We start from the raw sequence: 11,027 nt of genomic DNA, 5'->3' as shown, positions 1-11,027 counted from the left end.
TTTCTGCAGGCCGCAGGTCCCATGAGCTCCCCTCCCCTCCGACACTTCCGCGACGCTCCCCTCCAGGGAAGACGTGTCCCCTACATTGGCATGGGTTGCCACGGCTGAGGGTTCCCCTGATGGGCCGCCTTCCTCTTGCTCCTCCTCCTCCTCCTCTTCTGAGGGGCTGTCACTGGCAAGTTCAGGGACCTCCTCCTCACCATCTGAAAGCAGGAAGGCACAAGAGTAGCTTTAGAGTGAGGAGAGGGCATCAGCGAGGGATGCATGAGTGGTGGCATTCAGCGCATTGGTCGGACAGTGGCAAAGGATGTAGATCTGATGCGCAAGTGGGACAAGAGAGGTCCAAACGTTGATGTCCTTACCATTGGTGCCCAGAACAGGGTCGGCATCTCCACATGCAACGGGGCCAATCACCCGGCCACCCATGATGCGCTCCACGCGATGTTGCAGCTCGGTGAGCGGCTGGATCTGGGGTCGGCCTCCCCCGGTCGCAGTCCGGCTCTTCTTGTTATTGGCCAGCTTGGCCTGCAAGAGAAAGGACGGCCTCTAAGTACAGTGTGTCGCCCTGATCTTGTGTGCACTGCCTCCCATGGTGGAATAGCCTGGCCAGTGTGTCGCCCTGATCTTGTGTGCACTGCCTCCCATGGTGGAATAGCCTGGCCAGTGTGTCGCCCTGATCTTGTGTGCACTGCCTCCCATGGTGGAATAGCCTGGCCAGTGTGTCGCCCTGATCTTGTGTGCACTGCCTCCCATGGTGGAATAGCCTGGCCAGTGTGTCGCCCTGATCTTGTGTGCACTGCCTCCCATGGTGGAATAGCTTGGCCAGTGTGTTAAGTGCAGAATGTGCAATTGATGTTCATGCCTGTCCCATAGCTGCTGGATGAGGGCTGGCCATTAGGGCTTTCAGGTCCCTTTGCCCATAGTGTGAGGTGCACATGCAAGGATGAGGAGGTCACTGGAAAGGGTACTCACCCTGACAATCCACGTGAGGTCATTAAACATTTTGCGGCATTGGACACCGGTCCTGGGGACCTCGCTGTTGGCTGACACCTTGCTGGCGACATGCCTCCAGGCTCTCCGGTAGGCGCGGACCGGCGCCTTCCTGCCATTGTCCGGGTACAAAATATGGCGCCTCTTCTCCACACCACCAACCAGCACACTCAGATCACGCTCTGAGAAGCGCTGCGCTCGTTCACGGGCCCTCTGCATGGCTTCAGGCGCTATTTGGGTCCAGCAGCAGTGTTCAGGCCTAGCTGGAGGGCTCCACTATCCAGGGCGTGGCAGCAGACAAAGTCGACCCTTCCCCCTTAAGAGCTGGCCGGCGCCAGGGTGTCTGCTGTCAATCACGAGATGGCCGCACCTGCGCTGCGCCCGGCCTGGGCGCTCTCGCTCAGCACCTCCGGCTTAGCGCCTAAAGAGAGGCGTCCAGCGCCAGTTTTAGCGCTCGAGCAAACTCTTAGGGCGAAGCTAATGAATATCGGAGAAGTGGCCTCGATTTGGCGGCGGGCGCAAACTTTAGCGGCCGCCCGACTTTACCGCCCCAAAAGTGGCTACAATGAATTTCTAGGCCAATGAGTAAGCCAGAAATGGTGCCTTTTGAGGAGAGTGAGGAGTATGCTAGAAGGTATAAAGAATGGGAAGGGGAGTTTCTACATATATCAATGATAGGGCTGTGTATGATGATAATGTTATATGCCATAGTTTGCATCTTCAGGTATGTCTGGAGACAGAGCCACAGACCAAGAAATGAACAAGATGTACAGCAGTTTGAACTGATAGAACGGATAAGAATAGAATAATTCTAATTGGCTGGTGACGACCAACCCCTTTTTGTAATTACAGGAACACTGGACGTCCGGAATGAGGTGGAGCATCCTCGCCTTGATCCTAGGGATGAACATAAGTATTGCCGTTGTTGAGGGGGATTAGTAATAAGGAAAACACAGGATAAGGTGTATTTTAGTGTGACACATAGAGTTATTAAGCTTGCCATTATTATGAGTACTTTTGAGATGCCCGCGATGTGTAACAATCATACAAAACAAATATGGAACTCCCTGTGGGTAAAACAATTAGAGGGTCCACAGGGAAAATCTATCTTACAAAGACGTAAGAAACGGGGAGTATTGGAAATGGCCGGAGCAGGGTATGCGGCCGGGTTAGCAACAGTTAATAGCCTGGACATAGAAGAACTACAAGCAAAAATAGAGAAGTTACTAAAACAAACTACCGGAAATAGCCAGCAATTGGCACTGGCGGGAAAACAAACAATAATGCAATTGTTGGGGGTGGAAGAGATAGTAGCCCCCCATGCAGAAACAATCAATACAATTATTGATCGACTTAATAATGCTTCTCGCCAAACCCATAAGGAACTAATATGTGCCATGTATGGCTCATGGCTACTGTCGAATGCTCAGCATAACATGAGGCAAATAAATAATGGACAGACCCCTGACTGGATTACTAACGAGGATCTGGAACCTTGGATTGACACAAATAAAAGCCTATGTAAGGGGCGTAAAATGGGACAAGTATACCGGGCAGGCAATTGTCTGAGCCCATGGACTAAGGTGATTGGCTTTGTACTGGCCATCCCACAACTCCCAGAAGAGGGACAGCCCCTATATGACGTGATTAATATAGGAGAGGTACAAAGGGAGAGTTGGGTTAAATATCATGATGTCCCTACCAAGGCACTTTGGGAAGGGGATGAAGATAATAAACAGAAGAATGGAACCTTAAGGGGGGTGGTAATGGACGGGTGCCACCACAAGGGAAGGACAAGGGCGTGCACACCACCCCCCACCGAGGGAGACACATCCGAGTGCGGATTTACAAAAACCACCAATTGCACCCTTGAGGTACACCCAAGGGGGATACACTGGACAAGGGTAGCACCAAGGAACAACGGGACATTTTGTGTCACCACAACTGAACAGAAATATGAATATCAAGATCTGACTTGTCCCATTCCCCAACCAAACTTTTGTTTTGATCCAAAAATATCTACACAGATAGGACACCAATATATACACCCACCAAGACCACAGGAAACGAAAACCTGGTCACTTGATAATATGGGACTTAATAAAGAGGTTGAAACTTATGTTATACCAGAGCCCAAGGCAATTCCTAAGTTAGAGGAAGAGGAAGCTTGGAAGAAATTATGGCAGGAAACAAAGGAAATTTTAAAGTATTATCATAAAATAGAAGAAGACTTAAAGAAACAACAAAAAGACATTAGTACAACATTAGCGGAAACTCCTTGGTACAATAAGATCTGGAACTGGGGGTTAAATGTCGATATACACCCCTGGATAAGGATCATATCACACGTGTTGGTAGTTGTGCAAGGCGCCGTATTAATGATCCTTTTGTTCTTACTTTGTGGATATTGCCGGTGGCGAAAGAACCAAACCCTAGCACAAGCCGTAACCAAACAAATAAAGAAGGAAGGAGAGAAAGAAACACTGTTGCTAACCACCAACAAACAAGAGGTAGGGCGTGAGAAGAATTATTATGAAAACTGTGTTTAGAATTGCGGAAGTATGAGTACTAGACACCCTGGCTTGGTACCACCAGGGCGACGGTACTCATAGCAAACAATCTTAAAATATAGCATATTGGCCATATTGGGTCAAAGTGAAGTAACCAAATTACTATTATACTTTAGTTTTTTATGTTAGAATATGTATAATGTAGCACCAATGTACAAGGTGGAGGTAATGAGTTAATTCATACCCTGAGTTAAACGATATATGGGTCTGTATATTGCATTTACCCAGTTAAGCTTTAAAAACATGATTAAGTGACTTTGAATGCTGAGAAATTAAACTGCAGAGCAACTCGTGGGAAGATTAGGGAGGATGTCTGTTCGGCCAGGTGAGGCAACACATACAAGATAACATACCTAAGAATTTGTTTGTTCGTAAACTCACAACAGGGTTCCATTATATCAAAGTATGGTGGGACTAATCAGAATGTGCTTGCTTTGCAGAAGCAACCCATGACAAGGTCAGAATCTGTGCTTTGCAGAGATTGAACGAGGACTGTTATCTTAAGAAAACATGTAACAAGCAAACCACCTCGATAGAGACAACTGGACGGTTGTAAGGCAATTAAGATGAGGCCCCAGTCACAAAAGGTGACAGGACCAACTGATAACAGAACTGCGAGTTTGTAGGCAGCAGGAAGGATTAAATGTTACGGTTTATAATTGCCATTTAGCTATAACTCTGTATATGCTGATAAGCTTTGCACCCGCCCCTAGGGCAGGGATTTGATTTTTGTATAATTGTGAATGTTGCTAGGATATCGGTGGAGTCGGATTCAGACAGCAATCTGAAAGGTTCTCCCCAGGCCTGAATAAACCATTGTGACTTCAATTAGTTGGTCTGTCTTTCTTACAACAAGCCGGTGACGTTGACCTTGTATATCACTTGGTCTGCACTTTGGAGGCTTACATCATACTGAAAGTTGGTAAGTCACCTGGTCCAGATGGAATGCATCCTAGGTTGCTGAAAGAAGCAAAAGTAGAAATAGGAGAGGCATTGGTCACAATCTTTCAATCCTCATTGGATACAGGAGTAGTGCCAGAGGACTGGAGGGTTGCTAATGTTATACCACTATTCAAGAAAGGGGAGAGGGAAAAACCAGGAAACTACAGGCTAGTCAGCCTAATATCAGTGACGGGGAAGTTATTGGAAACCATTATCAGGGACAAAATAAACTTTCATTTGGAAAGGCATGGGTTAATCAAGGAGAGCCAGTATGGATTTGTTAAAGGTAAATCATGTCTGACTAACTTGATGAAATTATTTGATGAGGTACCAGAGGAGGTTGATCAAGGTAGTGCAGTAGATGTATATATGCACTTTTGGAAGGCATTCGACAAAGTGTCACACAGGAGGCTTTTTAAGAAGATGGAAGCCCATAGAATTAAGGGGAAAGTGGCGGTATGGATACAGAATTGGCTCAGTGACAGTGGGTGGTGGTGGATGGATGTTTTTCAGACTGGGAGGTGGTTTGCAGTGGTGTTCCCCAAGGTCAGTTTTGGGTCCATTACACATTTAATTTTTATAAACGACCTAGACTCGGTTGTAGGGAGCAGCATTATAAAGTTTGCAGATGATACGAAAATTGGCTATGTAGTAAATAGTGATAAGGATAGTTGTAGACTTCAGGATAATGTAGACAGGATGATGAAATGGGCAGAGTGTGGCAGATGGAGTTCAATGTGGAGAAGTGTGAAGTGATGCACTTTGGAAGGACTAATATGGAAAGACAGCATACTATAAATGGCACGATTTTGACAAGTGTAGATGAGCAGAGAGACCTTCGTTTCTATATATTCAAATCCTTAAAGGTGACAGGGCAAGTTGATAAGGTGGTTAAAAAGGTATATGGGTTACTTGGGTTTATAAATAGAGGAATAGAATATAAAAGCAAAGAGATCATGCTAGAACATTATAAGTCACTGGTTAGGCCTCAGCTGGAGTATTGTGGCCTCCTTCTAGGTTGTAGGTTTCTATGATTTTATGATTCTACCCATCCTTAGGAGGCAGTTTCATTGTGGTATGCCTCAGGAGGCCAAGTCGAGACAGTGACAAAAGTAAACTGCTGTCAGTTGCAACTGTTGCACCATGTCCATCATTTTGATTCTGGGCGTGGGCATTTACACAACTGCAATCAGCTTCCACACTGCTGGCCTGAACCTCAGGTCGGGCAAAACCTGGAGGCAGAATGAAAAGTCACAAAAGTGGCTCTGTAGTACAGATTGTGCACGTACAGTTGTTTCATTGTTGGTGGATCTGCCCCACAGTATAAACAAGAGAAATTCAGCACCAAAGGAATCAACTTTTAATGGAGGCAGTTTTGTAATGTAAAATAGCAATCATTTGTCTGAGTCTCACTGCAGCTTCTTTTTGCTGTGATTTGTATATTAGCTGTAACAAAGATAGATGTCTCACAAAATTATCCTCAGTGGCACAAAAAGCCATGGGGATTTGTTTTTAATTCATTCTTGGGATGTAGGAATCGCTGGCAAGGCCGGCATTTATTGCCCATTCCTAGTTGCCCTGAGAATGTGGTGTAGTGGTTTTACACAACTGAGTGGTTTGCTAGGCCACTTCAGAAGGTACTTAAGAGTTGGTGTGGGATTGGAGTCACATATAGGCCTGACCAAGTTACCTTCCCTACAGGACATTAGTGAACCAGTTGGGTTTTTAACGACAATCCAACAGCTTCATGGTCACTTTTACTGATATTAGCTTTTTAAAAAAAACTCAATTCAAATTTTCAAACTGCAATGATGAGATTTGAACCCACATTCTCTGGATTACTAGTCTAGTAACATAACCACTACAATACCGTACCCCCTAATTTGGTACCGGGGTGTCTTTATATGTCACTGTATGCTCCAGCAAACCTGGTGCAGCGAGCACTGGCTCTGGTTAAACTGTTAGCAGAAAACAACAACAAAACAACTTGTATTTATATAGCGCCTTTATCATAGTAAAACGTCCCAAGGCACTGCAGGAGTATTAAAAGACAAAAATTTGACACCGAACCACATAAGGTTAAATTAGGGCTGCTGACCAAAAGCTTGGTCAAAGAATTAAGTTTTAAGGAGCGTCTTAAAGGAGGAATGAGAGGTAACGAGGCAGAGAGGTTTAGGCAGGGAATTCCAGAGCTTAGGGCCTAGGCAACAGAAGGCACAGACACCAATGGTTGAGCGATTATAATCAGGGATGCTCAAGAGGGCAGACTTAGAGGAACGCAGATATCTCGGGGGGTTGTGGGGCTGAAGGAGATTAAAGAGATAGGGAGGGGCGAGGCAATGGGGGGATTTGAAAAAAAGGATGAGAATTTTGAAATCGAGACGTTGCTTAACCGGGTGCCTTTGTAGGTCAGCGAGCACAGGGGTGATGAGTGAACGGGACTTGGTGCGAGTTAGGACATGGGGAGCCGAGTTTTGGATCCCCTCAAGTTTACGTAGGGTAGAATGTGGGAGGCCAGCCAGGAGTGGATTGCAATAGTCAAGTCTAGAGGTAGCAAAGGCATGGATGAGGGTTTCAACATTCTGCTTTTCTACCAAGGTGCTGGTGCCTGTACATCGGATACACTTACATGCAGTAGATTTGAGTATGAACAGGATTTAAAAAAAAATTTTGTTCATGGGATCTGGGCGTCGCTGGTATGGCCAGTATTTATTGCCCATCCCTAATTGTGTTTGCGAAGGTGGTGGTGAGCTGCCTTCTTGAACCGCTGCAGTCCGTGTGGTGAAGGTACTCCCACAGTGCTGTTAGAGAGGGAGTTCCAGGATTTTGACCCAGTGACGATGAAGGAATGGTGATATACTTCCAAGTCAGGATGATATGTGACTTGGAGGGGAATTTGGAGGTGGTGGTGTTCCCATGCACCTGCTCCCCTTGTTCTTCTAGGTGGGAGAGATCGCGGGTTTGGGAGGTGCTGCCGAAGAAGCCTTGGCGAGTTGCTGCAGTGCATCTTGTATATGGTACACTCTGCAGCCACGGTACGCCGGCGGTGAAGGGAGTGAATGTTTAAGGTGGTGGATGAGGTGCCAATCAAGCAGGCTGCTTTGTCCTGGATGGTGTCGAGCTTCTTGAGTGTTGTTGGAGCTGTACTCGTCCAGGCAAGTGGAGAGTATTCCATCACACTCCTTACTTGTGCCTTGTAGATGGTGGAATGACTTTGGGGAGTCAGGAGGTGAGACACTCTCCGCAGAATACCGAGCATTTGACCTGCTCTTGTTGCCACAGTATTTATGTGGCTGGTCCGGTTAAGTTTCTGGTAAATGGTGACCCCCAGGATGTTAATAGTGGGGGATTCGGAGATGGTAATGCCGTTGAATGTCAAGAGGCGGTGGTTAGATTCTTGCTTGTTGGAGGTAGTCATTGCCTGGCACTTGTGTGGCGCGAATGTTATCTGCCACTTATCAACCCAAGCCTGATTGTCTTCCAGGTCTTGTTGCAAGTGGGCATGGACTGCTTCATTATCTGAGGAGTTGTGAATGGCGCTGAACACTGTGTAGTCATCAGCGAACATCCCCATTTCTGACCTTATGTTGGAGGAAGGTCATTGATGAAGCAGCTGAAGATGGATGGTCCTAGGACACTGCCCTGAGGAACTCCTGCAGCGATGTCCTGGGGCTGTGATGATTGACATCCAACCACCACAACCATCTTCCTTTGTGTTAGGTATGACTCCAGCCAATGGAGAGTTTGCCCCCCGATTCCCATTGACTTCTGTTTTATTAGGGCTCCTTGATGCCACACTCGGTCAAATGCTGCCTTGATGTCAAGGGCAGTCACTCTCAGCTCACCTCTGGAATTCAACTCCTTTGTCCATGTTTGAACCAAGGCTGTAATGAGGTCTGGAGCCGAGTGGTCCTGGCGGAACTGAAACTGGGCATCAGTGAGCAGATTATTGGTGAGTAAGTGCTGCTTGATAGCACTGTCGATGACACCTTCCATCACTTTGCTGATGATTGAGAGTAGACTGATGGGGTGGTAATTGGCCTGATTGGATTTGTCCTGCTTTTCGTGGACAGGACATACCTGGGCAGCTTTCCACATTGTTGAATAGATGCCAGTGCCGTAGCTGTACTGGAACAGCTTGGCTAGAAGCGCGGCTAGTTCTGGAGCACAAGTCTTCAGCATGACAGCCGGGATGTTGTCGGGGTCCACAGCCTTTGCTGTATCCAGTGCGCTTAGCCGTTTCTTGATATCACGTGGAGTGAATTGAATTGGCTGAAGACTGGCTTCTGTGATGGTGGGGGCCTCAGGAGGCGGCCGATATGGATCATCCTGAAGATGGTTGCAAACGCTTCAGCCTTGTCTTTTGCACTCACGTGCTGGGCTCTACCATCATTGAGGATGGAGATATTCATGGAGCCTCCTCCTCCCGTTAGTTGTTTAATGGTCCATCACCATTCACGACTAGATGGATTGGCTGTATCAAGACCAACAAAGCCAGACGCTGGAGATTCCAGGCTCAATGGCAAGGTAACTACTTTTAAAATTGAGAAACCGTGGTGATGTGCCAATGCCCATAGTGCAGGTAGCAAGGTTGATAACAAAAAGATAATGCCCCTCAAGAAGTAGTGATTAGGCAAAGCTAAACTTGGGTTTTAAAAGCCTGAAGGTTTTAGGAGTAAGATAAAACAGGGATTGTTGTCAGGCAGTGCCCATCGTTCTCCTCTGCTTAGCAAATCTTCAAAAATCTATCCACCTTGGTCTGTCCCACTGAAATTTCAAGGTAGGGGAGAATACAGTGCTTGATAGAGGTTCAGGAGCTATAAGCTGAGTGCACCAATTCCCACTCTGTGATTGGGCTGATTTGGTTGTGCCATCTGATCTTTGTTCTACATTTGACACAAGTGTTAATGTTACTTCTGCTGCCTCTGTCAAATAAGATATAATGCAATGATCTTCTGGGAAATGCATTGTGGAGATCAGGGGTCATGTTAAATTAATTATATGATGGACAGAGACAGAAGCAGCAGCAACACACACAGGCAGTTTATTTACCTATGATTGTTATCCTCTGCATGCTCCACAACACTGAGGACCAGTGATCGAACTCTACAGGCTGAATCCCACATTACCCCTGTATATAGGCCATTGTCTACCCTCCCCTGTGCTCACGATTCAATTTTAATGGCCTTCCATGATCAGATACAAACAGTGGAATCAGTTACAGCACAGAAACAGCCCATTCTGCCCATCATGTCCGTGTTGGTATTTTTCTCCACGTGAACCATCCACACCAATCCCACTGTACTGTTTGCCTCCCATGCTCTTTAATATTTATCTTTTTCAAGCAAAAATCACTTTAAAAAAAATTTATGAACTCTGCTTTCATAATAGTTTGGGGGAAGAATTCCACATAGAAAAGAATTCAATGGCCAGAATTTTCCGTACCTGGGCAGGTCGGGTGCGGGCGGTTGCCGTGGCGGGTCGCGACCCCATTCTTGATTCCATGCCACTTCTCAGAGCAACTTTGCATTAATGGGGCCTATTAAGGCAGCCCTGCGCATTACCTGGCCCAATTAAATGGTGTGAGTCTGATGGCGTCAGCGCTGACATGTTTTCCGCCGGGATATTTTAAGGAGCCATGGCCACGTTGCATTTGAAGGTTCATCTAGAAGTGTGCCGGCAGCACACTGCACAATTGGACTGCTGGAAAGAGTGCCAAATATGACTGCACTGAGACAGAGGGCTGCATACAGGTTTTCCGATGACTCCCTCCACATGGTTGTGGAGGGAGTCAGAGCACGCAGGGAGGTCCTCTTCCTTTCTAATGGGCAGAAGAGACCTCCCCAGGAGACCAAAAGAACCTGGTTCCAAATAGCAAAGGAGGTAAACAGCAGGGATGTGGTCAGGAGGACCTGGGTGCAGTGCCAGAAACATTTCAATGATCTCATTAGATCATGAAAGGTGAGTACAATGCCACACTCAACTTCATCCTGCTGTGCCTCTCATCACATCCCCATCACTCTGCCTTCCCAACCCTGCTGCTGCCCATCCTTACTCACACCAACTTACCTTGCACGTCCGCCCATCCCTCTCTATCTACATTATCACATCCCCCTCTGACTAGCCATTACTCACACTCACCCTCATCCTAATGCAATCATACCAACTAACATCACACAAGGAGGCCACTTGGCTTTGGCACCCATTCTATCAGTCTCTCTCTAAAGATGTAATCCATCCATTCCTTACACTCATTCCATCACTCTCACTCAACCTTCTCTTCTTTCCCTCCTTGCAGGAAAAGGGCCCACAATAAGAGGGAGAGGGAGAGAACCGGAGGTGGAACGCCATTATTGGCGACCCTAACATCAGCAGAGGAGGCTGCCTTGGATGTTTCTGGAGTGGCCGAGCAGCTGGAGGTGAGAGACGGAGACATCTCAGCAACCTGGTGACAGAATTACATATTATACAGCTACATGGCATACATCAGTCACTCATATGGGAACTGATGTCAGCAGCCACTGA

At 46.8% G+C, this 11,027-nt stretch overlaps 1 long non-coding RNA gene across 1 annotated transcript; it reads left to right on the top strand.

Annotated features, from left to right (window-relative positions):
- Positions 1-2,190: 2,190 nt before the first annotated feature.
- Positions 2,191-4,388, top strand: LOC147116341 (uncharacterized). The gene is made up of 2 exons (XR_015078784.1): positions 2,191-3,500; positions 4,001-4,388. It is a non-coding gene; the product is annotated as an uncharacterized LOC147116341 (long non-coding RNA).
- The last annotated feature ends 6,639 nt before the right edge of the window (positions 4,389-11,027 follow it).

This window comes from Somniosus microcephalus, chromosome 6 (genome assembly GCF_052327205.1).
Source record: "Somniosus microcephalus isolate GS21.2 chromosome 6, FLI_Smic_1.0, whole genome shotgun sequence".
Classification (NCBI taxonomy): Eukaryota; Metazoa; Chordata; class Chondrichthyes; order Squaliformes; family Somniosidae; genus Somniosus; species Somniosus microcephalus.
This window is presented reverse-complemented; position numbering and strand designations above follow the sequence as displayed.